The sequence below is a fragment of the Salarias fasciatus genome, chromosome 18 (assembly GCF_902148845.1).
Source record: "Salarias fasciatus chromosome 18, fSalaFa1.1, whole genome shotgun sequence".
In the NCBI taxonomy this organism is placed as follows: domain Eukaryota; kingdom Metazoa; phylum Chordata; class Actinopteri; order Blenniiformes; family Blenniidae; genus Salarias; species Salarias fasciatus.
In genome coordinates this window covers 8,087,681-8,110,724 of record NC_043762.1, presented here as the reverse complement: position 1 = coordinate 8,110,724, position 23,044 = coordinate 8,087,681, and the positions used below count along the sequence as shown (strand labels likewise).

Here is a 23,044-nt window from a genome sequence, read left to right as displayed (position 1 = left end):
ACAGGCGGACACCAGGCAGAATGCATCAGGAGACGCTGTGGGGAAATTGCATCACGGTTCACCTGGCATTTCGGTTTGGGGCTGTCCGATGGGATCAGCCGCTCGGCTCGGAGCAGACCGATCAAATTGTGGAGCAAGTACCTTTTTTTTTTTCTTTCTTTTTTTTCTTCAGTGGTCCAACTTTAAATCATGCTGCACCTGTTAAAGTCTGATCTGTGATCACGACGGCGTGCTGTGTTTACTGGGCCGCGGCGCGCCTTTCACCCCCGCCTGAAATATCTGATTTCGACCTGGAAAGGTACGCTTGTTCAAGGGTGCTGCGGTTCTTCCAACATGGCGGCACACCTCAGGCCTCATGCTGGGCCGGAGCGGCACACTGCAAAACCTGATCCCGTCGCAATGCCGGGTAAGAACAAACCGAGTCTGATTTAATTGTTGATGGGCGCACATTAGCTTGCGCTGAAGATCCTTGGAAAGCCAATAAAATGTTGTCATTCGACGGCGTTTCAGTCCCGCGGGCCGTTATTAACTCAGATCTGGGTTGTGAGTGGATGCAGTTCGTTTGAATTGTAATGCCACTACTACTATTTTTTTCTCTTAATTAGTCTCAATGTCCTCAGTTGAGGGTAAAGAGGATGAGAAAGGGAAACCTGATTCTCAACTCAAGGCAATAAACAGTTGGGTGTAATAGAAGATGGTCCTGAAACGCTAACTTTTGATGGTTAACGCCAGAAAAAGTCTTCTGAGCTTTTTGTTTTCTCCTCTGTTTCCAATCACACTTTGCCTGACATGATCTTCTCACATCTGCGGGCGACTGACAGTTTGCCTGACTCAAATGTCAAAAGTCCCAGAGGTTAGTAAGCTTAGACTTTGTGCTGAAGGCAAAAAATAAGCAAGGCGGTCTCGGGAAACTTGTTTCAGCTTTGTGACTGATTGATAAAGGATGTAAAAGTTGTTCAATATTTGTCCAAAAAGTGTGAGGTGGGAGCATTTACAGAGTGGTGGAGGTTTTTCTTTTTTTTTTAGTTCTCTAATCCCTTATTCACTTGATGTTTCAAGTGAAAATGCATCTATTTGGGAACGGTTTGCATTTACACGGCAACGCAGCATAAATGGTGAAAATGATGTAGTTGGAGCTTAGTGTGCAGACAGCGATACGCTACAAACATTAGCAGTGGGAGAACACGGACATTCATATGGACAGACTACCAAGTTGGGTTGTTGTTGTGCATTTCATAAAAATTCCCCTTGAAAAGTGAAAAATCAGCACTGGGCACTTTGGACACTTTATAAAAAAAAAAAAAAAAAAAATTCCACTCTCCCTGTGGAGCACTTAGGCTGACATCTCTGTCATTATTAGCTCGCTCCTTTAGCCACGGAGCCTCGCTTCATGGCGACGGAGACCGAATGCTTGTAGCCCCGTTTGCCAGAAGTGCCACAGATCAGCAATGGAAGGTGTAAGTCTTAAAGGGCTAAATGAAGCCGAATTGGAAGAAAGGAAAATGACTGGCTTTCTTCTCCATTAGCACTCAAATTAATCCACTCATTTATTCTCTATAAATTTATGAGGTACTGCTGCTATAATAAGAAGTTTTATGCTGAATATTTCATTACCTTAATTATTTTGGGATAGCTTTCTAGTCAGTTAAAGTCCATTTGTTACTCGCTGCTATGAATGGCTAATGATGAGAAAAGCACGGAGATTTCTTGTAAACTGTGGTAGGTTTAGAGTACTGTTCATCTTTCCTTGCTCACTTATTTAGTTATTTATTGATCCCATTCAGAAAGCCCAGACGTTCATTTTCAGAGGGGGAATCAGCTGCTCAGTGTCTTTTAATATTTCTCAGTGTGAAAGATTAAGTTTCACCTTCAGGTACCAAGAAGACTGAACAAAATGTAGTTCAATAGGGAGTGCGCTGAAAAGAAAGCACTTTGAAAAACACTCTTTGTTTTAATCTGTCATTTCTCCAGCACTGGCTGTTGTAATCGTGCCACTAAATACTAATTTTGGTAGAAGACATCAAATCGTGTTTGCTCCCTTAAGCTGTGGCGTTACGATGTGGCCATTGTTCCCCCGGTTTACTGTTTTGGTCAACAAGAGGACCCTTATTTTTCCCCGTCACTCAGGCCATTGTTGAAGAGAGCGACCCTGCGAATGCAAAATGGCACCAGTGATGGATTACTCTTTGATTTGACAGGCTTTTCATCTGTTGAAACGGTGCGTCTGTGCGCGGTGCTGCTCACACACGCTCAGTGTCTAGACGAGGATTTCCAGCACGCCGTTTCGAGTGAAAACGCTTCGTTTATCCACTTTCCTTTCAGAAAAGTTCTGTGTTTACGTGACAGCAGTTTGAAAACCATGTGAAATCGGTTAATAAGCTGAAAAGGATGTAGTTTATGTGACACTTTCACTTGGAAACGTCGCTTTAATGGAGCCTCAGTGTCACGCAGCAGCTTCGTTTCGTTCATCAGAACTTTAACTGATGTTAATGTTGCAAACTGTCTCACACCTCAGTCGCCATTGACAGTTTAAACTGCGGGAAGGAAAAACCATTTAATGCACATTAGGGTCATGTTGTATTTTATTATCCAGCTCGGAAGCTTTTCTGTGATATTTTTTGATATCCATTATGACAGTTAAATAAGCCATCAGACCATTTATTTACATCGCAGACACTATAAGCACTCAGCCCATTATGTGTTTTTCATGCAAGAAGCAAACTCGTAATTTGTGGTTTATTTCCTTTTAGTAGCAGAAGCAGCCTTTTCCAACAGGGGGGATAATTTCACGTCCCCTTCCTTTTTACTGGAGCGGAGTGATGCACTGTGGTGCAATGTAAGCTTGGGGAGATCCTCTAATGAGAGCCATTAACAATGTTGGAGATGATTTGTGCTTTTGAACACATTCCTTTGTGTCCAACGTGTTTTTTTTTTTTCCTTTTTTTTTCCCTTCTGCATGCCGTTGGCAAACTATTAGTATAATAACATGCTTTATGAGACCATCACAGGTTTGTTTAGTTCAAATATACTCAGAAATGCAATAAGCACATTGACGAATAGGTGATGTTTTTTTGTGTGTTTGAAGGATCAGATGTGTTGACATTACCATCCAAAGCTTGGGGTTTATTTGAAAAGCAGATGACACCTCCGACTCGTATTCAGTTTATTGCTCGCACCTTGTGCTCGGCTTTGGGCTGATATTCATCGAGGGAATTCAGAGGAAGGTTGTGCTGTCAGACTCCTCTGTTAGGGAGAGGCTGCTCTGCGGGGCTTTTATTAGGAGTCTCTCTCTGAAAGCTTTTCACATTTATCAGTCTCCTCGGTACAAGGCATTCTCGCAGCATCTCTGGCACGATTTAAACTTTCCTTTAAACTCATCACATGTTTGTATGTAGGTTTAAAATCTCCTTTTGTTTTTCATCTTATTTGGAATATATGATTCCAAAGAAAATGTCACCCTGAACATTCATCAAAACAACAACAGCAAAAAAAAATTGGCATTTCAGAGTTGATCTCTCTGCAGTCTTCCTAGTTTGGCTTTAATCTCTTAAGATTGCGTAAATGGCAGGCTTCGCTTTGCAAACTGTTTGAGCCAAAATGCGACGGCAGTTTTGTCGCTGGCAATCCCGAACACGAGGTAAAAATAAGATTTACAAACATTCAGGAGGAAACGCATTCGAAAACAGGCTGAAATATCTGTTTCTCCTGTGACAATTCCCGCAGTAAAACAGGATGCATTGTAGAAACAGCTTGCATCTTTGTGGATCTGTTGACTATGCCCTGTGAAATGTAACACTGCTGAACAGCTGGTCGCAGCACACTACAGCGCTGCTCTTTTTTCCTCCAGGCCGACTCGCTCTTCAACCCGACTGCTTCTGCTATCACTCTCTCCACCTACGCACAAGGTGAGACATCTTATGATATCCTGGTCCTGTAACCTTTTAGTATACTTGAAGGAGTCTGATGAATGGGATTTGTGTCTGTGTGTGCCAGTGCTTAGATGACTATCTTTTCCAAAAAAATGCATCCCGCTGAAATCTCGGCGGAATGATCATTGATCAAAAAGACAAATAGAGGTGTGGAAATTAAACCTGAGGGAGTCATTTTTAGGGGAGCGAAGATGTGAATTAAGTCATGGAGACGCCAGTGTCTGAAGTGGATGACACTGAAGGTCGTCTGCTAAGACAAGTTTGGATAAATGGAGCCAACATCCATTTCATTGATTGCCAACTTACCCTTTGAAGTTAGAGAGAGATCTACTGAGTTCCTTGTCGTGACCCCGTTCCACGCCTTGTTACCCATCGGAGAGCTCTCCCGAGACCCCGTTAGCGCAACAGCATTTCAGAAAAGTTTCACGTTTACACGGAAGTGTTTTACCAACTTTGAAGTTCCAGCGATCTGCGGAGTTCCCTGTCTGAGTGTCGCTCTACGCCTCAACACCCTTTGGAGACGTCTTCTTAGCGCCGGGGCGGCTACTGTTGCTCCACCGCGAGCACCGTGCACAAAAATCAGGCATGCAAGAAGAGACATTCTCAACAATGTGGAGTCGCTGGGGCTCAATATCGCATCTGACAAACAGCGCAGCCTCCCATATTGCATATTTCACCTCAAAGCATCTTCAGCGCGCCACCCGTTTCTTGGCTCTCCCCTCTCGCGGAGTGCGGCTCGTCCCTGGAGAGGCTCGGGGAGCTCGGGGTGCCAGAGGCTAGAGAGGGGGCACAGTGCTGTAAAGTGCCTCAATGTTGCTTCATTTCCCCGTTTTAATTGGGCTATCTAAATGCATCCCTGGTTTGTCAATACCCGCCGGGGTCCCAGATAAAAATGATTTGTCTCATGCATTCAGCGGCATGCTCTGCCGTTCCCCTCGGAGAGCGCGGCCCCGCCGGTTGTCAGCCGCACGGTGTAATGGAGGGCGCTCGTTGTTTTTGATTCTCAACAAGCGTCGAGAAAAGAGGTGCCTTCCTGTCGCTCCATCAGCTGCTTTTTCCTCCGTCTTTTATTTCCCCCATTCTGTCCGTAACTAACGAGTCAGTATGGGCATGCAGGCACGCCCACTCCTATAGACACGGCACAGGGACACATGCACACGTTCACATGCTCCCCGCACACGGACACATATCTGTACAGGCACGTACACATGCCAACACGCTCTGAAGGTCAGCACCATGAGGCCAATCTTATCTGTGTTTTTATGTGCTCTGTTTTCCACTGTCCTTGTCTTTTTCACACCTCCCGTCGCCGTGTACCATCACCTTCCTGCTCGGAGCCGGAGCCAGCGTTATCTGCAGACAGTCCAGAGAGAGACAGAAAGGAAAATCAAGGCCAAAAGTGTGTCCTTGGTATTTGAAGTGCTGAGCAGAACTATGATGTTCAAAAGTCCATTTTTATTCATTCCTGTGCCGCAGAGGATATATTTTCTATCATTTTTAAAGATAATCGGGTATTCTGTGCAACGACGTGCTTTGTGCAAGTGCAGCACTTCTTAAAATCTTAACCACAGGGTTCCCCCCAGCGTACTGCAGTTTAATTCAAGTCCACTGGGCCCGAGCGTCGGGGATATTTCTTTTTATGTATCTTTTTAATGAGAACCAGAATGGACTTAGCGTGAACGTATTCCAACCATAACGGTTAAATGCCTGCGCCGTTAAAACGCCCTCTCATTTTGTTTGAAACCAAGGCAGCACCACCTGCTGTCAACAGCCGGAGCGAACCTTTCTCCTCTTTCTGCCAAAACTCAATGAGAACCAAGTCACCAAATAGTTTCTGGATTTTAAAAATAAATGATGTTGAGCAGTCACTGCTGTACAAGGAAGGCTTGAAGTGTTGAAATTTCACTCAAACAGCAAATGATGCAGTTTGGTGGATTGCATTCACAATGTAATGGAAATGATCAATAAATACAATCAGGGATTGATTTGCAATTAATCTCTTGCCTGTGATTTTGGATTTAAAAGAGCTTGGATTTGGATTTTAAAAGAAATTGTCAGACTGTAATTTCAAGTGAAAATAGCATGGCTTGCGTTGTGGGTGTCCAGTTAAACGGCGCTCCAATCCACTGAAAACACAATGTTTTGAAAACACATGCTCAGCAGATGGATAATCAGAACATCTGTGTTCTCGCATTGTTAATATTTAGAGTGTATTGTTCTCTGTGTGCATGTGTGTGTGGTTTCATCACAGAAACCAACCGACTGCACCAACTCGTGGCATGTTAACGACGCTGTTATCAGCGTTTTCTTTTCCAGCTGCTTCCGTTTTGCAAAACATTTTTCAAACACAGAGGTTTTCTGAAACAAAAATGCAAAAATTATGCCTTTTAACATTTTAAAGTTTTTTTTTTAACGTGGCCTGAGACCTGAACTGAGATATCAGCGATGCTGCCATGAAAGGAAGCTAGCGATCTGGTTGCTATCAAACTAGCCTCAAAGCCTGGGGGGGAAAGTCAGGGGGAGTTTAGAAAAACGTGCAAACTGCAACAGCTGTGGGAGAAGTATTTTGGACATTTCAATGTATCAGAAGATTTCATTGAAATGGGATTTATGTTGTGTTTCTTCTCATTTTCTGTAATAGTGATTTGGTGTTATTAAAAAAAAAACTTCTTCCTCACGCATACCCTGCACCACAATAAAAAATAAGTTTGAAGTTTACATTTAGAGGTTATTATGGCTCTATTTTACTGGTGAAATTGTTCTGGGTGAAGCCTCTGAACTGAAATGTGTTTGACTCCCTTGAATGTTAGCTTCTCCATGATTCCCCCACCACCCACTTCTCATATCTCTGCCGCTCATCTTGTCCCAGATCTCAAAGAGTTTAAATATCAGGCTGATCATTGGGGAGTAATCCCTGTTTGTGTGATTTATACATGCTATGCAAACAGCATTGATGGCAGTGTGGCGATAACAGACCGACGTCAGTGCTGGAGCCGGGCGGATTGTGAGACGGGCTGGGAATTTCTATGCGAACAGGTGTTGGCCAGCTGTGCTTCTGGGCATGATGACTTAGGGGCCAGTCTTAAGAGCCCATCAGCAGCAGCAGCACACACCGACTTTCACAGCTCGGTGTTTACGACGGCGGTCAGCATTTTTTCACTGGCGCGCGGCCAGATTTGTGTTTTCAGTGACCCTTCTGAACGGGAGAGGGACGCACATCTATTTGCAGCCCTTTTTAAAGGATTTTAAAAAAGATTTAGCCATATAGATCGTGCATAATATAGTCAGATGTGGTTTCAGGCTGTTATAGACTGCAGCAGCATTTTTCATTCATTAAGTCATTCCTCTACCTAGAAATATATTTTCTTACCTCAAGCTGAGCCTTGTTAAAATGTTTTTGGCAGCCTTGTCAGATGGTGCAGACAGTTATATTGATAAAGCCCAGGGCCAGTGTGATTCATGCCATCCTACAGCAGCCAGCTCAGTATCCAATCAGGCGATATCTACAGCTACCACCGAGGAGCTCAGGAGTTTGTCTGCTTTGATTCACGTGCTCTTGTCCTGCAAGGAGGAGAAAAGAAAAGCCCGGAGCAGTGTGGTAGACTTTCCGAAATATAAAAGAGACAGAAATACAGGAGTCTCACGTAATCAACATTTCCCTAAACTCTATTAAGTGGGCATCGCTGGCAGGCCGCCTTAAATCAAGGAGCGGCCGGCTCCCTGGATTGAAGAGGCTGTCAACCTTTTCTCAGTCTAATGAAATGAGCGGGGGGATGGGTGCTTGTCACAATGTTATAAATTCCCAGTCTGGGTAGGGGGTGTCTCCAGCTCCATTCAAGCTTTTGGAGGGGGGAGGGTGGGGCAGAAGATAATTCCTAAAACTGCCTGAGCCACAGACCCTCACCCGAGGCAACAGTTTTAATCTGGCGTGGAGGGGGCTGCCGCTCAACTTCCATCTGTGTTTTGGGTTTTACGTGGCACTAAAACGAGACGACGCCCGGAATGGGAGCGGTTTGCGTCGATGCACCGCGATATATCTCTTCAGCGTCCAGTTAATTTCCTCTCCCGCTCGTCTGTGAGGACCACCAGTAAAATGATTTTTACTTGGGCTCTTTACTACACCGCGATTTGTTCAGCAAATTCTACAGTATGCGAGATTCATGTGACATTTGATTTGGCACAAACTGTTTACACCCACAATTACACTTTTTTTTCCTCTCTGCAGGAGTGTGTGGGCGTAATAATTATTCTCCAGAAGGTTCCCTCAACTCTCATAAGTTTGTAAGGCAGAGAAAGGTTTCCAAAACGCCCAGATTGAGTGTTTTTTTTTTTTCACAGAAAGTGGAGATTTCAGGAAGTTTTAGTTGCATGCTTGATATCCTATTTTCTCTCAGAAAGGTTACTGCAATGCATGCAGAAGGAATATATTCATATTTTGAAGCCATTGAAATTGAATTATATTTTAATCAGATGACCCACATCTCATTTGTTCTAAACTAGAAAGAAAGTAAAAGATAAAACAATTGTCTCCCTCTCTGGCTGAGGAGTCGTGTTGCTCGCAGAGCTGCAGCCTCAAGTAAAATCAGACTGTCTCCCATTGTTAGCAACAAAGAGAAATGTAGAACACATTGCAGCTCACCATTTCCTTCAGCAATGTTTAAGCCCGGAACAGATGCAACGCCGCCGATCTGAGAGAAAACCTCCAGAAGTGCTTCACTCACAGCCTCATTTGAAATACCTTTGATAATGTTGCCTTCTTCAAGCTGCTGACCTGTTTACATCCGGGTGTAGCTACATCTAATTAGGTAATTCAAGCTCATCTGAAGACACTTGTCTTGGTGTCAGTTGTGGCGTTGCAGCGTCAGCGGTGTCGTGGATCTCTATGAAAAAAATCTATCATAACGTGGAAGGATGAGTGAAGTTACAGTCCAGGCAGTATTATTGGGATAAATGAAGAAACCTCTCCCCAAGGTCCCGGGGCTCTGTGATCTATTAAGGCACAGTCGTCTCGGATGGTGAATCACAGAGAGCGAGGGGATTTTTTTTTTTTTTTTTTTTTATTATTTCAGGGGGAGGTGGTGGGGAAGAGAATGGTTGTGCTGACATCCTCTCTCGGTGCAATCCCTTGTCCTTGTAGGACGGAAGAGAAAAACAGCACCAGAGGCTGACTTGGCTGTTCCTCTGAGCTCCGTCATAAATCCGACTGAACATTTCGGAACATCTGTTGTGGATGATTAGCTCGGTGGCTAGCAGAGTTTGACCAGAGGGAATGAGAACCAGCGCGTTTGCAAGGAGTTGTGTATGCGTGTGTGCTCGACGCCTTGCAGATTTAAGAACAAGGATTTTGCATATTTATTCTCTTCCTCTTTTTTTTTTTTTTTTTCATACAAAGACAGAATTTTTAATTATTTTTTTTCAGTCTCCTCAAAACATATTACTGAACATATATTATCCCAATCCTCTGGGAGTGCTTGTATGTTTCAAGGTCACTCTAAAGTTTTGGCAATAATAGATTCTGTGAAGCTCACAGGAGTGGGGGCAATTCCAGTCAGGTTTATGATTAGCCTGCACTAGCTTACACTGGGTCACATTCCCTCCCTGACGGTGGTCAACTGATAAGACATAATGGAGTCTGAAAAGCTGCACAAATACAAAACATCACGTGGACTCATACCTCAGACTTCTTTTATCTTCTTGCTTCGTGCAGGTAAACCGCAAAACTGTCTCCCATTGGTCAGGGTTCAAAAAGGTAAGACCCAGCAGAGTCCTTATTCTTCCGGAAATCTGACACCGGTGACGTCAGGGTGGGTTTGGCTTCTCGCGGGCAGTCCCCGAAGCACCCGCTCAGTGTGTGAGCAGGCTCTGACTCCGAAGGATCTCTCCCCGAGCCACGCTGCTCCAGAGCCACAGCTGGAGCCCGATCGCTGCACAGCCACAAGACGGTCCCTCCGCTTTAATCAGACGCCGCCAATGGAGTAACTGGAGTTCTTCAGAAGTCATCGTTCAGGGATAATCTTTTTTTTTTTTTTTTTTCCTGTGGGTTCCTACCGCTGGATTCTCTCTTGAAGGATTTGGATACCCTTGCTCTCTGGAATAAGTGCCTCACAATAAAAGGGAATTGAAAAATAAAAATAAAGGGATTTCTCTACAAGTGGACCTGCTTGCCATGCATGGGTAAGTGGGACATTCGGGTCACCAAAGTCTTGTAACTTGTGAAGAAAACTGAAGGTAAAAGGAAAACAAGTCAGCCACAGGTGCACTTTTGTGAAAGTGACTGATCTCGCTCACACGCTCTGAACTTTTTTTTCTCTTTTTTGCTGCTGTTTGTACATCCGTGTTCTAGTACATGAACTTTTTTTTCTGTCCCGGGATATATATTTCACAACTGGCCTCTTATCATAAAAAGTAGCAAAATAAGTTGATGTGTTCCACTTCAGTGATCAGGTATTTTCTTACTACTCTTTTGTCCGCCTTACTTTTGTCCTTGCTCACTCTTGCTTGTTAAGCCAAAACAATAGTTTAACCTCGTCTTGGCTTAGCTCTATTGGCTAGCTCTCTGGCAAATTGCCCTGTCTGGTGCAAGCCCTCCCCTACGTATTCAGAGGACTTTGAATAGAAGGGCCATAGAATGTCCCCTAGCTACCGCTGCTAAGGTGAGGCACCCTGTCGCTCTGCGGCATTGGGCCTACACTGAGGCCAAACAACCTGTTTTTCCAGTTGTCTTTATCTCCCTGGGCAATCTTGGGGGTAAAGTTTCAGCGACAAGAATTCCAGTTAGAAGGAGACACTGGGAGGCTTTGAAATCCCAGATAATTGCAGAGGAGACCTTTTGGAAGTTGTGATTTTTGTAAAGTGTTTGAGTCCCGGTTTCAGTGTTGCATATCCCATGATACACACTCTGTGTTTTCAAGATGGGTGTTTTACATTTGAGAGTGTTTGTTGAGGGGGAAATAATGGTCTAATGCTTGTACCTTGTTTTGAACAAAGAAAAGCCAGGTCTCTGTTTTGCCTTTCAGCTCTAATTATGTAATAAATCTGTCATTTCTTTTATAGAAACGTAAAAGTTTTATTTACTGCTGTGAGAAGGTTTTGCTCTGAGTTTGTCTCCATGGTCACATTAAATGTGCCAATTGTTACATAGTTTGTTGCTCAATAGAAAGTTGATGTCAGTGGGAAAATATTCTTTTTGTATCTTGCCCTTTTCCACCAAAGTCGCCTTAATCTCTTCCAAACCATATTGTGAAAAACATGTTTATCTCATTTTCTTTGGCCTTTAAATGGCTTAACCTCCCCACAGGTTTGTCTCAGAGCCTGGCAAACTAAATTGTTATCTTATTTATCAATATTTTTCTGTTATAAATAGGTCAGGACTACAACCCAAGCCTTCCAACTCCTGTCGCTCTTAATTTAGAGTGGTAACCTAGACTTAATTAAAAGATGACCTTAAGGCAAAACTCAACACGGAGACGACTTAAAAATGTCTGTTCGTCTCCTCCGTCGCATAAACAAACAAGACCAGAAAATCGCCGGCTGTGGTCACTTGTTCAAACAAATCCAACCCCCGTCCGCACCGGGTGACCCGTAGGTTGTCCTCCGTCACCTCCGCCATGCAGGCCGCTGACCCTTCATTCCACTTTTACGACGGCGCTCCGTCACTTCATCAGCAGTAATGTTCCAGGGACACATTAGCGGATGTCTAGGATGTGACCTGAGGAAATCGCTCCGGCTATTTGTATATGGCTGCTCTTTATTGGATTCCCTGACCAAACATACATAATTTCCTTCTCTTAAATGGCTGTCTTGGCTGAAGTCTTTCCTTCTGAATAAATTACCGCACAAGGAGCAGTCACTCACTCAATCTCTCTCCCCAACGGATTCCTCAAAAGTAATTATGGGCTGAGCATATGGATTTTTCCATAGAACTTGATTTCTCATCATCGGTGAATTGGGTGATGTGTAATGGCCTGTTAACGCATGATGGATTTGCTTAATCACTCTCGTCCCAGTTGGGACATGAAAGAGGTTGCTTACAATCACAGATCAATGTCTGTGAAGGCGATTGTGGCGATGGAGCCAGAAATCTGTCTGGGACACGTACTGTATGGAGACAGCAACTCCTGTCGGGTTCACAAAGTTCAAAAACATTGAAGCTGAAGTTCAGACATGTTCATGAGTGGATGGTTGTGTGTCACTCATCCTTCTTGTACAAGTTTCAAGAGAAATCGCATCGTTTTTGCCTTTTCGTTTTAGAAAAGTTCCTCGTTCTCATGGCAACGTTTTGAAAATGACGTCTGTCCTTAGTGAAAACGATGCATCTTTCATGTTGGGACAGTTCTGGTTGGTTTGCGGTGACAAGGCCTAATTGTCAGGCCTCTATTCTGCAGTGGCAACATGTTTACACTGCCACATGTTCGCAGCTGCACCAGATACGTCCTGCATAATGTACGACGTCAATCAGCCACTGCGCTGCCTGTGTGATGGGTTGGCTGTGCTGATCGTCACTTCTGGGTTTCAGCAGTGACACTTCTTTCGTGCAGACAGTCGCTCATTCACTGTGACAGGTGCTGAGGAGCAGGTTTGAGGGAAAAAAGACTTCTTTACCACTAAAATCACCAGTGTTTTGACAAGAACGCTTTTCTCTGCTGCCCTCAGCGGAGAGCTCATTCGATTGAACTAGGCCTGCGAAGATCCTTTGACTCCTTCACCAGCCTGCTAAGCACACATAAAGGTTCTGACATGAGATGATATCTAAATAAGAAGACAGGTTTATTTTAGGGAAGGTGATGTTATTTTTGTTTCTTGTAAGCAATGAATGGAATCTGTCTAGCTGCATCTGCAGCAGGTTACCTTCAGCTCATTGTCTCTTTAAAGCCAATTGATGTGGATCAGAGTACTCTGGGCTCAGAGGATACTCAGCATTTTCTTCCTCAAACACACTCCAATTTTTTTTTTTTTCCTTTACAATATATTCTATTCCCCATTTTAGACGTATCTTTTATGGCCAGTTATAGGCGGCCATCAGAGGTCTGTTTTGTGCTCATAGCCTTGCACCTTTCATTTAAGCCATAGCTGTGTGCATTACAGCCATGGCTTTCTCAATGGGAACACAAATCCGCTTTGTCAGAGAGGACATTTCCCTCCTCGCACAAAACTCATTTCAATTCCACATCATCCCATTACGCCTCCACATTGATTGAAACAGCCTCCATTTCCAGGGGCGGCTGCTTTTTTTTTCTTCCTTTTTTTCTTTTTTTGCACTCTGCATGTATGACAAGGCCCAAGCTTATGTTTATATATGTGAACCGTGCAGCCGTGCAGCTCCAAGAAACACACTGACCATGGCAAATAAGAATTCTTCCATGCAATTGAGATGTTTTCTGGAAATAGCAAGCGGCGAGGGATCAGAGTTTTTCCTCAGCTGATGCTGTTCCTCTGCTCGACGTTACATCACTGTACTCTTGTCTGATATGCTGCTTCTATTTCAGATCTCTTCTAACTTCCTTTATAGGAGGACGACAAGGTCAGATTGGTTGCTTGCGGACTGCCTATAAAGAGAATTAAAGTTTGCGGCTTTACCTCTCTCCCGAGCGCCAGGGGATAACTGTGACGTTAAACTGCACTAAAGCAAATAAAACTGAATGTAGGCTTGATTTATTTGGCGTTGCTTGTGGAGGTATAATCATGTGGCTGATTTATCCCTGTTGCCTCCACCAGCACCCTTGTTTGCTCAGCCTCTCAGTTTCTTCAAATGCCCTGCTTAAACCCCAAACAGCTTCATTACTTTATCACCCCCCCCCATCACCGCCTTATCAGCCCACTCCTGTCACTTCCCATGGAATAATGAGTCTTCACAGTCTTCATTGCACAAGCTTGTGTGTCTTACGGTGTGACGTGCACACCAAAATAACATTTAGCTAACATTTAGACGTCCTCAGACACAGGCGTTGACTCTCCCTCCTGCAGAACTCCGAGGTCCCTCGCTTGTTTTGGGAAGATGGATGGAGATTCATTTGGTTTCATTATAACGCTTGACTTATTTATAGCCTGTCTGCGCGATGCCTCTTGGCCCACTGCAGCCTGGTGAGGATGCTGGGGGCCGAGGCGTTGATGAAACATTCCTGTGTCCAGGGGGTATTCTCTGAGGAGGAGCTCTGCTTGTTTAAGGGAGGGCAGCGGGGTGACAATGCAGGAACCACGGGCAAGGCCACAGCAGTCTAATTCCTCCAGCCCTGCCTAGCTACAGCATTCTTCTCTAAAAGCTTTCTGCGACCACATGTCCTGCACTGCAGGGTGTTGTGGGCCGAGTGGCGACGCTGCGCACGCACAGCAACATAAAAGACAGTACACAATATGGTCTTGTCCTTTAAAAGTAGTTACCATTTCAAAGAAAATAGGGGGAAAAGTAAGCTAGCTTGAAAAAAAAAACAGCACCTCTGAAATGTTCTTCTTCTTCTTCTTTTTTTTTTAATTGAAGTTGTGCACAGTTTGGAGCTGCACAGCACCAATCCCAAACCTTTATCTGGATCTCCCCCTTCAGCCTTAGAGATTACTGCTTCACAACCCTGGAGCAGGGATGCTGTCTGCCTGGTAATTTGATGGCTAATCCCCTGCCTCTTTCCTACAAATCTCTTCCCTGATAAAGGGGTTGCTTCTACATTAGTAAACACGGGAGACTTGGCTGCCTTGGCTGACAGTTAGTCGAGGGAACTGGTTGAAGAAGTAGAAAGATAACCAGTTCCCCTTTATGCTTCATGCAAAAGCCCCCCCTTTGCATCGCCAGCCTGGAAATTCATTTTCAAAGCAGAGTCAAACATTTAAACCAGGGAAGTGCCTTTAAACTTGCTCATAAAGGAAATCTAATTTTATGTATGATGTAAATAATGCATAGTAGGGTTTTTTTTTGCACTTTTTGGGTGAAAGCGTAAGAAACTCCCCGTGGCACTGTTCCCCATGCGGTTAGTGGCTTTAATGTTTTGACGGGGAGCTGTGAATGTCTCAAAGTGTTGTGCTTTACTGAAAGATCCTATACAGTGCAGTGTTAATGCACATTCATTAGCTTTTTGACCCGAATATGTTATTCTAATGATTACCCAGCTGCTGCCACGACTAGACACGATTGCTGACTTAAAAGGAGCTCACTTCCTCAGATCTTCACTTCACAGGCTAACACTGGCCTGACTACGTGACCAAGAATTACTGGAGTGCAGACTGCAGCTTTATTAGGTGTTATCTTATGCCTCCCGCTGCTTGATTTCTCCCTCCTGGTTGGCTGCTCATTTCCAGAAGATATAGCCCCCAACGAAACTCAGAAGAGTCCAAAGCGATGCCTTCAGCCCAAACATGCTCAAGTGGGTTTAACAGGACCTGGCAAGATAGCATTTAAGCGGACGACTGGCGCTTGATGACTGCAGCATTGACTCTGATGGCTTTTCATTTGTTGACCTGACAGAGGCACTTTAGGCGTCAGGGTGGATCTGGTGGGCTGAGTGACAGACCCCCCTGTCGCTGCATGTCTTCCTGTACGTGCGAGGGCCTGGTGCTCAGTTTAATCGCCGTCACAGAGCGGGATGACATGTCAGGAAGAATTTGGTGAGACCTCTGTTTTCAGCACATTGCAAACCAGTCAAACATCCTGACTGCACAAATGGATGGCAGTGAAGGCTCCGAGTTGTGCATTTGTGCCTTTTTTTTTTATTTTGTATCCAACTCTGCAAACACTGCATTTTCACCTCTGTTCACACACTAGGCCTGTTTGGGAGCCAGAAGTGTTGCTGAGGCCTAGTTGGCAGTTATTTCAAGGTTTTAATTCACTTTTCAACGCAGATATGCCACGTCTGAAGTGACCTATTTTCTATGATTGACTAGTTTTTCCATGAATGGCATTAATTAATTTTTTCAAAGATTATATCTTCAGCATTATAGCTAATAATTAATGTTCCTCTTTGATAAAAGACTTCTCAGATTTAAACACCAGTTTGTTTGATTGGATGTTTTTGTGCTCAGACTGAATCTCAGCTGAGGCTTTTGTCTAAATTTTTTTTTTTTTTTCCCCCACTCAACTATTTGATTAGTCTTCAAAATCCTCTGACTCACAGTCGACGCAGAATATCTTTTAACTGAGAATCCACTGTGTGTGTGTGTGTGTGTGTGTGTGTGTGTGTGTGTGTGTGTGTGTTGCGTGCGTGAGTCTTGTTAGCGAAGCGACTCTTCTCTGGTGGTAATTGATAGTCTGGAGGCTGTCTCAGCTGCAGGTAAATCCTATCTGTGTGGAAGAGGGTGGGGTAAAGGAGAGAGCATAAATAAGTCTTCCAAGGACCGGGGATTTCACCGTAACTGGAGGGAGAGGGTGATGGCGAAAGAAGTGTTTAATATGGCAGAGGCTTTCCCTCACAGACAGTTAAAAAAAAAAAATTCTTGGCTTAAATGAACATTTAATCCGCATTTTCTCGGAGAACATTGCTCTCGAGAGCGGCGCATTACCCCATGTTGTCTTACGTCTGCATCCATGGCAGATGAAATGAAATGCAGTGGCCTATGTGTGACTTTTTGCCCCTTTTGAAATACTTCCATCAGACTGACGGAGAGAAACTCACTTCTGTAACTGCAGAGAGAAAGCGAGATGGAGCAGAAATCGGAGGGGAAAGGGCCAAAGAGATTGGTCCCAGAGAGAGATCCATAGGTAGTAATGAGGAGTTGTTAAAGCGCGGGTCATCGTGTTGTGGCTCCGGCCTGTCAGCATAATGGACCTCGCTAGTCAGCTGGCAATCGATTGTACAGCTCACGCCCTCGTCCGCCTGTTGTTCCTCACTCTTCCTGTCCGTCAACCTGCCACCCAGGAGATAGAGGACCAAGCAGAAGCTTTTCCCAGACGACAGATGGAGTATCCAGATACTTTCTCATTACCTCAAAGGTGGCCTGAGGTGAGGGGAGCCGAGCAGGGAGGCAGATCTGACTGCAGCAGCGTCCTCTAGAGAACGCCAAATAAACTCCCAATTAATTCCTCCTCAGTTTTGCCTGTGGGCAGCATGAACCAGTCGACTTTTAGTGTGTTTAAGTGATTTGTTTTAAGGGATTTATCCTGTTTATTATTGCCGTATACTTAGGTCTCATGTTTGTCAGGTAACTGAAGAAGTCAGTATGCTTCTTAATTTCTTTTTTGATCAAAGAAGCTCATTCAAACGGAATCATTTTGTGTTTCTTTTAAATTCCTTGCATTTTCAATCAGTCTTCATATTAATCGATAGTTATGTCCTTTGTTTAATCAATGTGTTAATTGAACTTGTTTAAAATAACGAGTACAGACCCGTCATCTGTCTTTCATGAGGACCATTCAGAAATCTAACTGACAAAATTTGTCTCAATTAATTTTTCATCATGAGAGAATTTAGGGAAATCTGTCTGTGTTACCAACTAATATCATAAGCTTGAGTCATGTTGGACAAAATGTTGTATTTGATCCTAATAAAATGTCATGCCAGGTTAGTTCATGGCCTATTTCCATGCGGTTTAGTGCTCTACAGCACTTTGGTGCTTGTTTTTTTTTTTTTTTTTTAAGTGGTGTCTCTCTTGTTTGATGAACACGGCCGAAGCTGAGAGTCCCTGCTTCTCCTGCCCTTTATCGACTGGCTCCTGCCTTTTCCACACTCATCTCTTTTACATTTTAAATCCTCTGGCCTCCGGAGAGCGATGGGGATATATGGTTCCATCTGCTCCAACAGGCTGGCTCATGGCTCAGACAGGGAGGAAGAGACTGAGGAGGAGACGTGGTCGGAGAGAGAGAGAGAGAGAGAGAGAGAATGAGAGGGAGAGAGAGAAGGAAGCGAATGGACAGAGGGAAACACGGACTGACAGAAAGACAGAATGGCTTATTAGAATCTGCCTCTTTTCACTAGTTAGACAGGGTCTGAGAGGATTGCCGTCTGGAATCGAAGCAGAACAGGAGTTGGATTAGGACCTTAGGGATCTTTTTTTTTTCACATTTGCAATGGCAAATAACCCCAGTTTTAACTATTTCAGGTGGAGAGGGAGCCTTGGTTTTTCTCGGTGCCACAGAAAGCCCGTCTCGGAGTAGCAGATGTTTGTGTGCCTTTTGGACTCCTACGAACACATTTCTCGTCAAGGGGCTCGCGCTTTCAAAACAGAACCTTATGGTGGAACTCAGACACCAGAAGGTACAATGTTTCTGTTTCCCACCACAAATGCCTGACTATATAGGAGGTGCTTTGCCCAGTCTTTCCCAGGGTTAGTCCAACCCTTCCCTGTGTCAACACTGGGTTTGTTCTTCTCTCCCTCAGACCACAGAGGATTGTTGTTCCTCTGCTTTTCTTTACGTGTACTTTCTGTAAGGTGCAATAATAAATTGTGTCAATACTCAGTTTCATTCATGCTCTGTTGCTTTGACTGAAGACAAATAAGCCCATGCGGCACCGCATGGAAAATTTTGGACACTGTGTAACATAAATGTGGTCCACAGCTGCTTGTTCTCATTGCTGTGTTTCAGTGGTTTTATTCTTGAATGGCATTTTTTTTTTTTTTTGCTTGACACAGCAGTTTCTTAAAAGCAGATTTGCATAAACGGAACGAGGTGACACGGTTCCATTGGACACGCACAGACCATCTACCTTATGCCCAGGAGTGAATGAATGACCACCTATTTCACTAATAATCAGCGGGAAGCAGTTTTTCTAATCCATCCGCAGCCAATTTTTAAATTTTGCAAGAATAAGCTGACAACTACCAATTTCTTTGGTGTGTAACAGGGAAACTCAGCAGTTAAGTATTCACACAGGAATTCCTATTTTGCCAAGCGAAAACCTGAAAATCTAAGTATTTTATTTCACTGATGAAAAATCCTGCAAGTTCAATATTGCCTTCAAGCAGTCCTGCATTACGCTCAGCGATGAGACCTATTAAAGGGAGTAAATGAGGGGATAAAGAATTCCCAGTCAGTCTTACAGCAAACATACTTGTGTAGCCCTGACGCCATTAAGTATTGTGGCAAACAATTACCAGAGTCGCTGCTATGCCGTTGAGCGCCGGGGCCACGGCTTCTTTCTCATGTCAGCCTCTGGAGGGTTCACGCCGGCCAAAGAACTTCACTCCCAGTTTTTTACAGTCACTAATCTGGCCTGACACCAAGCTGATTTACAATACCCCCTACCCTAAGCACTGACTGACTAGAGGTAATTGATTTAGAACAGTGGAGACACCTGCTGAACAGTATGAAGCCCTCAAAAGACCCCTCCCACGCTCATTCGCAAAGTTAGGTTGAGTATTCTTCACCTCAGTGCCACTTGCAAAAAGTAAATACACTTAATCCTGCAGACAAAAGGAGCGTCTGAGAATGATCCTGCACTCTGGCGGCGCTTAGTTTCCCTAATATTTCTGCTCTTCCTTCCGTCGCTAAAATCCATCCGGCATGGATCGAGTGGAGTGTGAACAACTGCCTGTGTTTGGTCAGCTATTGATCTCCAGAACTCAGTATTTGCCAGTCTTTCTGTTCACATGCCTTCACTCTGTTTGTCTTTTACTGGCGGAGACGAGGCTTTTTCTGCCCAGGGGGTGGAGAGGGTGGGAGGGGTGGATGGGCGGAGGGGGGGGGGCGGGGGGTGAGGTCCTCTGCGTGGTGTGAAGGAGGAGGGGTGGTGGGGGAGTCCATGCCTTCTGTGCTGCCTGCCTAGTCATTTTATGGCGCCATCTGTCCACAAGCAAACCATCAAGTGGTGACGTCTCAGCTCATCTTTCTTGCTCGACAGTGTGGATTTGGTTTTGATATATGTGCACATCTGCTGTTGAGAATGTGTCTCTGTTTATACTGCTAATTTAATGTTTGGCCATAGCACAGATTCACTGTTAATTATTCAGTAATTCATTGGTGGAACTCTGAAACTGTAAAATGTAAACAAGGAGTCAAACTTCTCCCGGAGCAAGACTGCTAGCTTCATGCGTTTGGTAAAGGCATCCTGTTGTACCACTTATCTTTACACGCATCCACATAGCTCTCTTCCAAATCAAGATATCACACACTTAATCTGTTTCACACATTTTATGGGGGTCGGGGCAATTCAAAGATGATGATTGATAATGAGACAGTAACAAGTGAGAACAAGGAAACAGTAAAAACTAAGCCAGAATGGAAAAAGGCAATCAAAAGCACTCTTATGACCCGTTTATGCAACAATGATTTCAAGTGAAACTACTAAACTTTTGTTGTGTTTTGAGTATTTGCTTACCTGGCAACAGTGTTCAGAGCCATTGAAAACGTAAGTTTTGGAGAACTCTTTGACTCTGGGACAACAGAAACGCTGATACTGGTCGTGTGCACCACAAATGGAGTAAATAGTTGTTTTGCACAAGCTCAGTAGTAGACAGACAATAAAAACAATGTTTCCTCGAGAGCATCGCGACTCCCAGTCCACATTCTGATGGTAGTTTTAATAGCTGACAGTCATTGTAATGGCAATACCACTTCTGTTCATATTAATGTCTGTGCTCTCCCATTATTTTCTGCTGTTTCTGTGTAACTTACATTATTTGCAAAACTTTGTCGTGTAAATGCAAAACTTTTCTGAAACGAAAATGCAGAAACCACCTGTCTTCACTTGAAACGTTGAAAACTGGTCACCAGCCCATCCCATTGCCCACAGAGAGAGAGAGAGAGAGAGAAAGAGAAACGGAATTGAAGAATAGCTTCAAACTTCATTTGAAGAATTCAAATTTACAAAAACAGAATAATACTAAAGCTCGTAATAGAAAATAGGGAAGAAACTTTGAAGTTATAAAAAGTATATGAAAGCATGTTCGACTCACGTACAAGCATCATAAAAAAATTATGATGCTTGTACGTGAGTCAAACATGCCTCTCTGTCATTTTATAGTTTTATGGATATTTTCCCTGCCATTTTCCTGCACTGGTTTGTATTCTGCAGCCATGGCCTCAGAGTTTGCCACTGCTTTACAAAAAGCTGTTTCATACACCCAAGTGGTGCGAGCTTCTTTTATTTGATGAACGTCTGTTTTACATGGAGCCTGCCTGCTTGATTTATTGCGGGCCTTTTGCACGGCAGTTTGTAGCGTGAGCCATTTTCTTCTTGCTCTGCAGCTCGACAACGCCAATAATCACTCTTCAATAAATTCAAATGGAAGTGGCACTCTGGTATGTCTCTCCTACTCTGCCTAATACATATCAGTGTACTACATATCACCTCTCATTCCCGGATTGATTTGCAGCTGAAAAGATTGCGAGCCCCCCAGAGGTGATTGTAAATCCCCACTTCAGTACAAATTTATGGAAGTGCTTGAGTTTTGTTAAATGTTCACTCGACCACACTAAATGCCAGTCGACATTGTATCATATGGGCGCCGCGTGCACGGAGACGCTCTCTCTATTCTGCTGAGTGGCAAGCTGGGACCTGCGTCAGACATCATCGGGAGCGCGGCGCATTAAATCCAACCGCCGAGCGTCACAAATGACACCGGGGTGCGTCACGAGGACGAGCTGTGCGACTGTGTGATACACCGGAAACGTTCGCACGCACTCGCCCGTGATACTACTCAATTATCAAACTGTGTGAAATGAGCTCTTTTGAGTCATCCACTGACTCCACGCTCGTGATTTATTGCACGGGTTCCTCCATTGTGGGTCAGCTTAATCAGTGGCCCCTTGGTTCTATTGCTCAACTTAAGGAAGTGCGCTCGTCTGTTATAGGTGTCTCTCAGCGTCTCGCTCTTATTCCTGGCAGTAAAACGTTAACAATTAACTTTGTGGGATCAGCTTGTAAACAGAAAGTGCTCTGAAACTCAATAGGTCACAGGACATTACCCTTTGTTAGGTAGATTTCAATGTAGAACCTTGTAAAAAAGAGTCACGCTCCACCAAGCCTGTGGATCCAGCAAGGCTGTTGGAGTTGTTTGGGAAACCTAATTTTGTTACTTTACACTTTCATTTTACAATAAGGGGCTCGCCAGTTCGGAGTAACTCTCCTGGGGTCTTGCGGTGTGTGTTTGCTGTTGAAGTTTAAAAAAAAAAAAAAAAAAAAAAAAAAACACAGACCTGCACGAGCGAGCCTTCTAGGGCATGGAAAACTAATCAAGAGCCAAAACAGGGCTGTTGAAATTCAGCTTGTAACTGTGTTTATGGAGCCGGTTGGAGGCTGGGCCAATACAAACCTCTCCGGCCAGCCTTTATCACCCCAAGAGACGGCCATGATTAGCTCCCCACGCGGGTAGCCATATATCTCAGCTGTCCCACCTCCCCGCGCTCGGGATGACCCATTAAATAGAGACGGGGAAAGGGAGTGAACATGAGTAGGAGGCATGGAAACGACGGAGGGCAGAACTGCTACCTGTAGTTAGTGTAATGGCAGTGTTTACTCTGCGCTCGCTCGCTCGCTCGCTCTCCCTCCGTCTTACATTGTCTGTCTAGGCCTGTATGGGTGGCCACTCCCTTGCCACACACACACACACACACACACACACACACAGGGAATAATAAAACAAGCAAATAGGATAGGTGTGTGTTAGGTGTGTGTATGGAGTCCCTTCCCCACAGAGCTCACCCAAAGGCACTTTTGTCCTCCAGCGTTTAGATGTTCTCATCCCATTGTTCTCTTGTTAATTACTTCCCTAAACCTCTTACTCTGCTTCTTAGTTTACTGCGTATATACAGCATAGTGAACATGTCCACGGCTTCTTTTTAAAGCCTGATTGAGTAAGGGATAATGGGTTTAGGGTTGTCTGGACTCTTTTTTTTTTTTTTTTTTATCAGTTCAATAACCTTGTCTTCTTCTTCACGGGGTTTAGGCAACATGTTGCCACCACAGAATCATCCCTCTACGCAGGATGCATGATCTTGACACGTTGACAAATTGGGGACCCAGTGCGGCACCATAAATTGCGTTCTGCCTGGCTGCAGACCTCTGAATCACCCTCCACGTCTCAGATTTTGTGCAGTAATTCAGAGAGGTCTGAGGTTGTCGTGAGTGTCTGCTCGCCGACGGAGGAAGTTTCAGCCTTGAGTTTAATGAAGCACAGCTTAGCCTGTGTTTATTCAAAACATGTCCGTGTTTTAAGTGATAATGATGTGAAGATGTGAAAGAAGGCGACCAACTTTGACG

The 23,044-nt window shown here is 44.3% G+C and overlaps 1 protein-coding gene across 20 annotated transcripts in view; it reads left to right on the top strand.

Moving 5' to 3' along the window:
- Window positions 1–23,044, top strand: part of ptprfb (protein tyrosine phosphatase receptor type Fb) — a 177,321-nt gene that overhangs the window by 36,205 nt on the left and 118,072 nt on the right. The window contains exon 2 of one of the 20 annotated variants that reach the window (XM_030115524.1): window positions 3,848–3,905. The exons of 18 other annotated variants lie outside the window; for them this stretch is intronic. The gene's annotated coding sequence lies outside the window, so the exon portion shown is untranslated. Of the gene's footprint in view, window positions 1–3,847; window positions 3,906–9,776; window positions 10,104–23,044 lie in introns of those variants that run through there. One more of the 20 variants, XM_030115525.1, reaches the window with a different exon arrangement.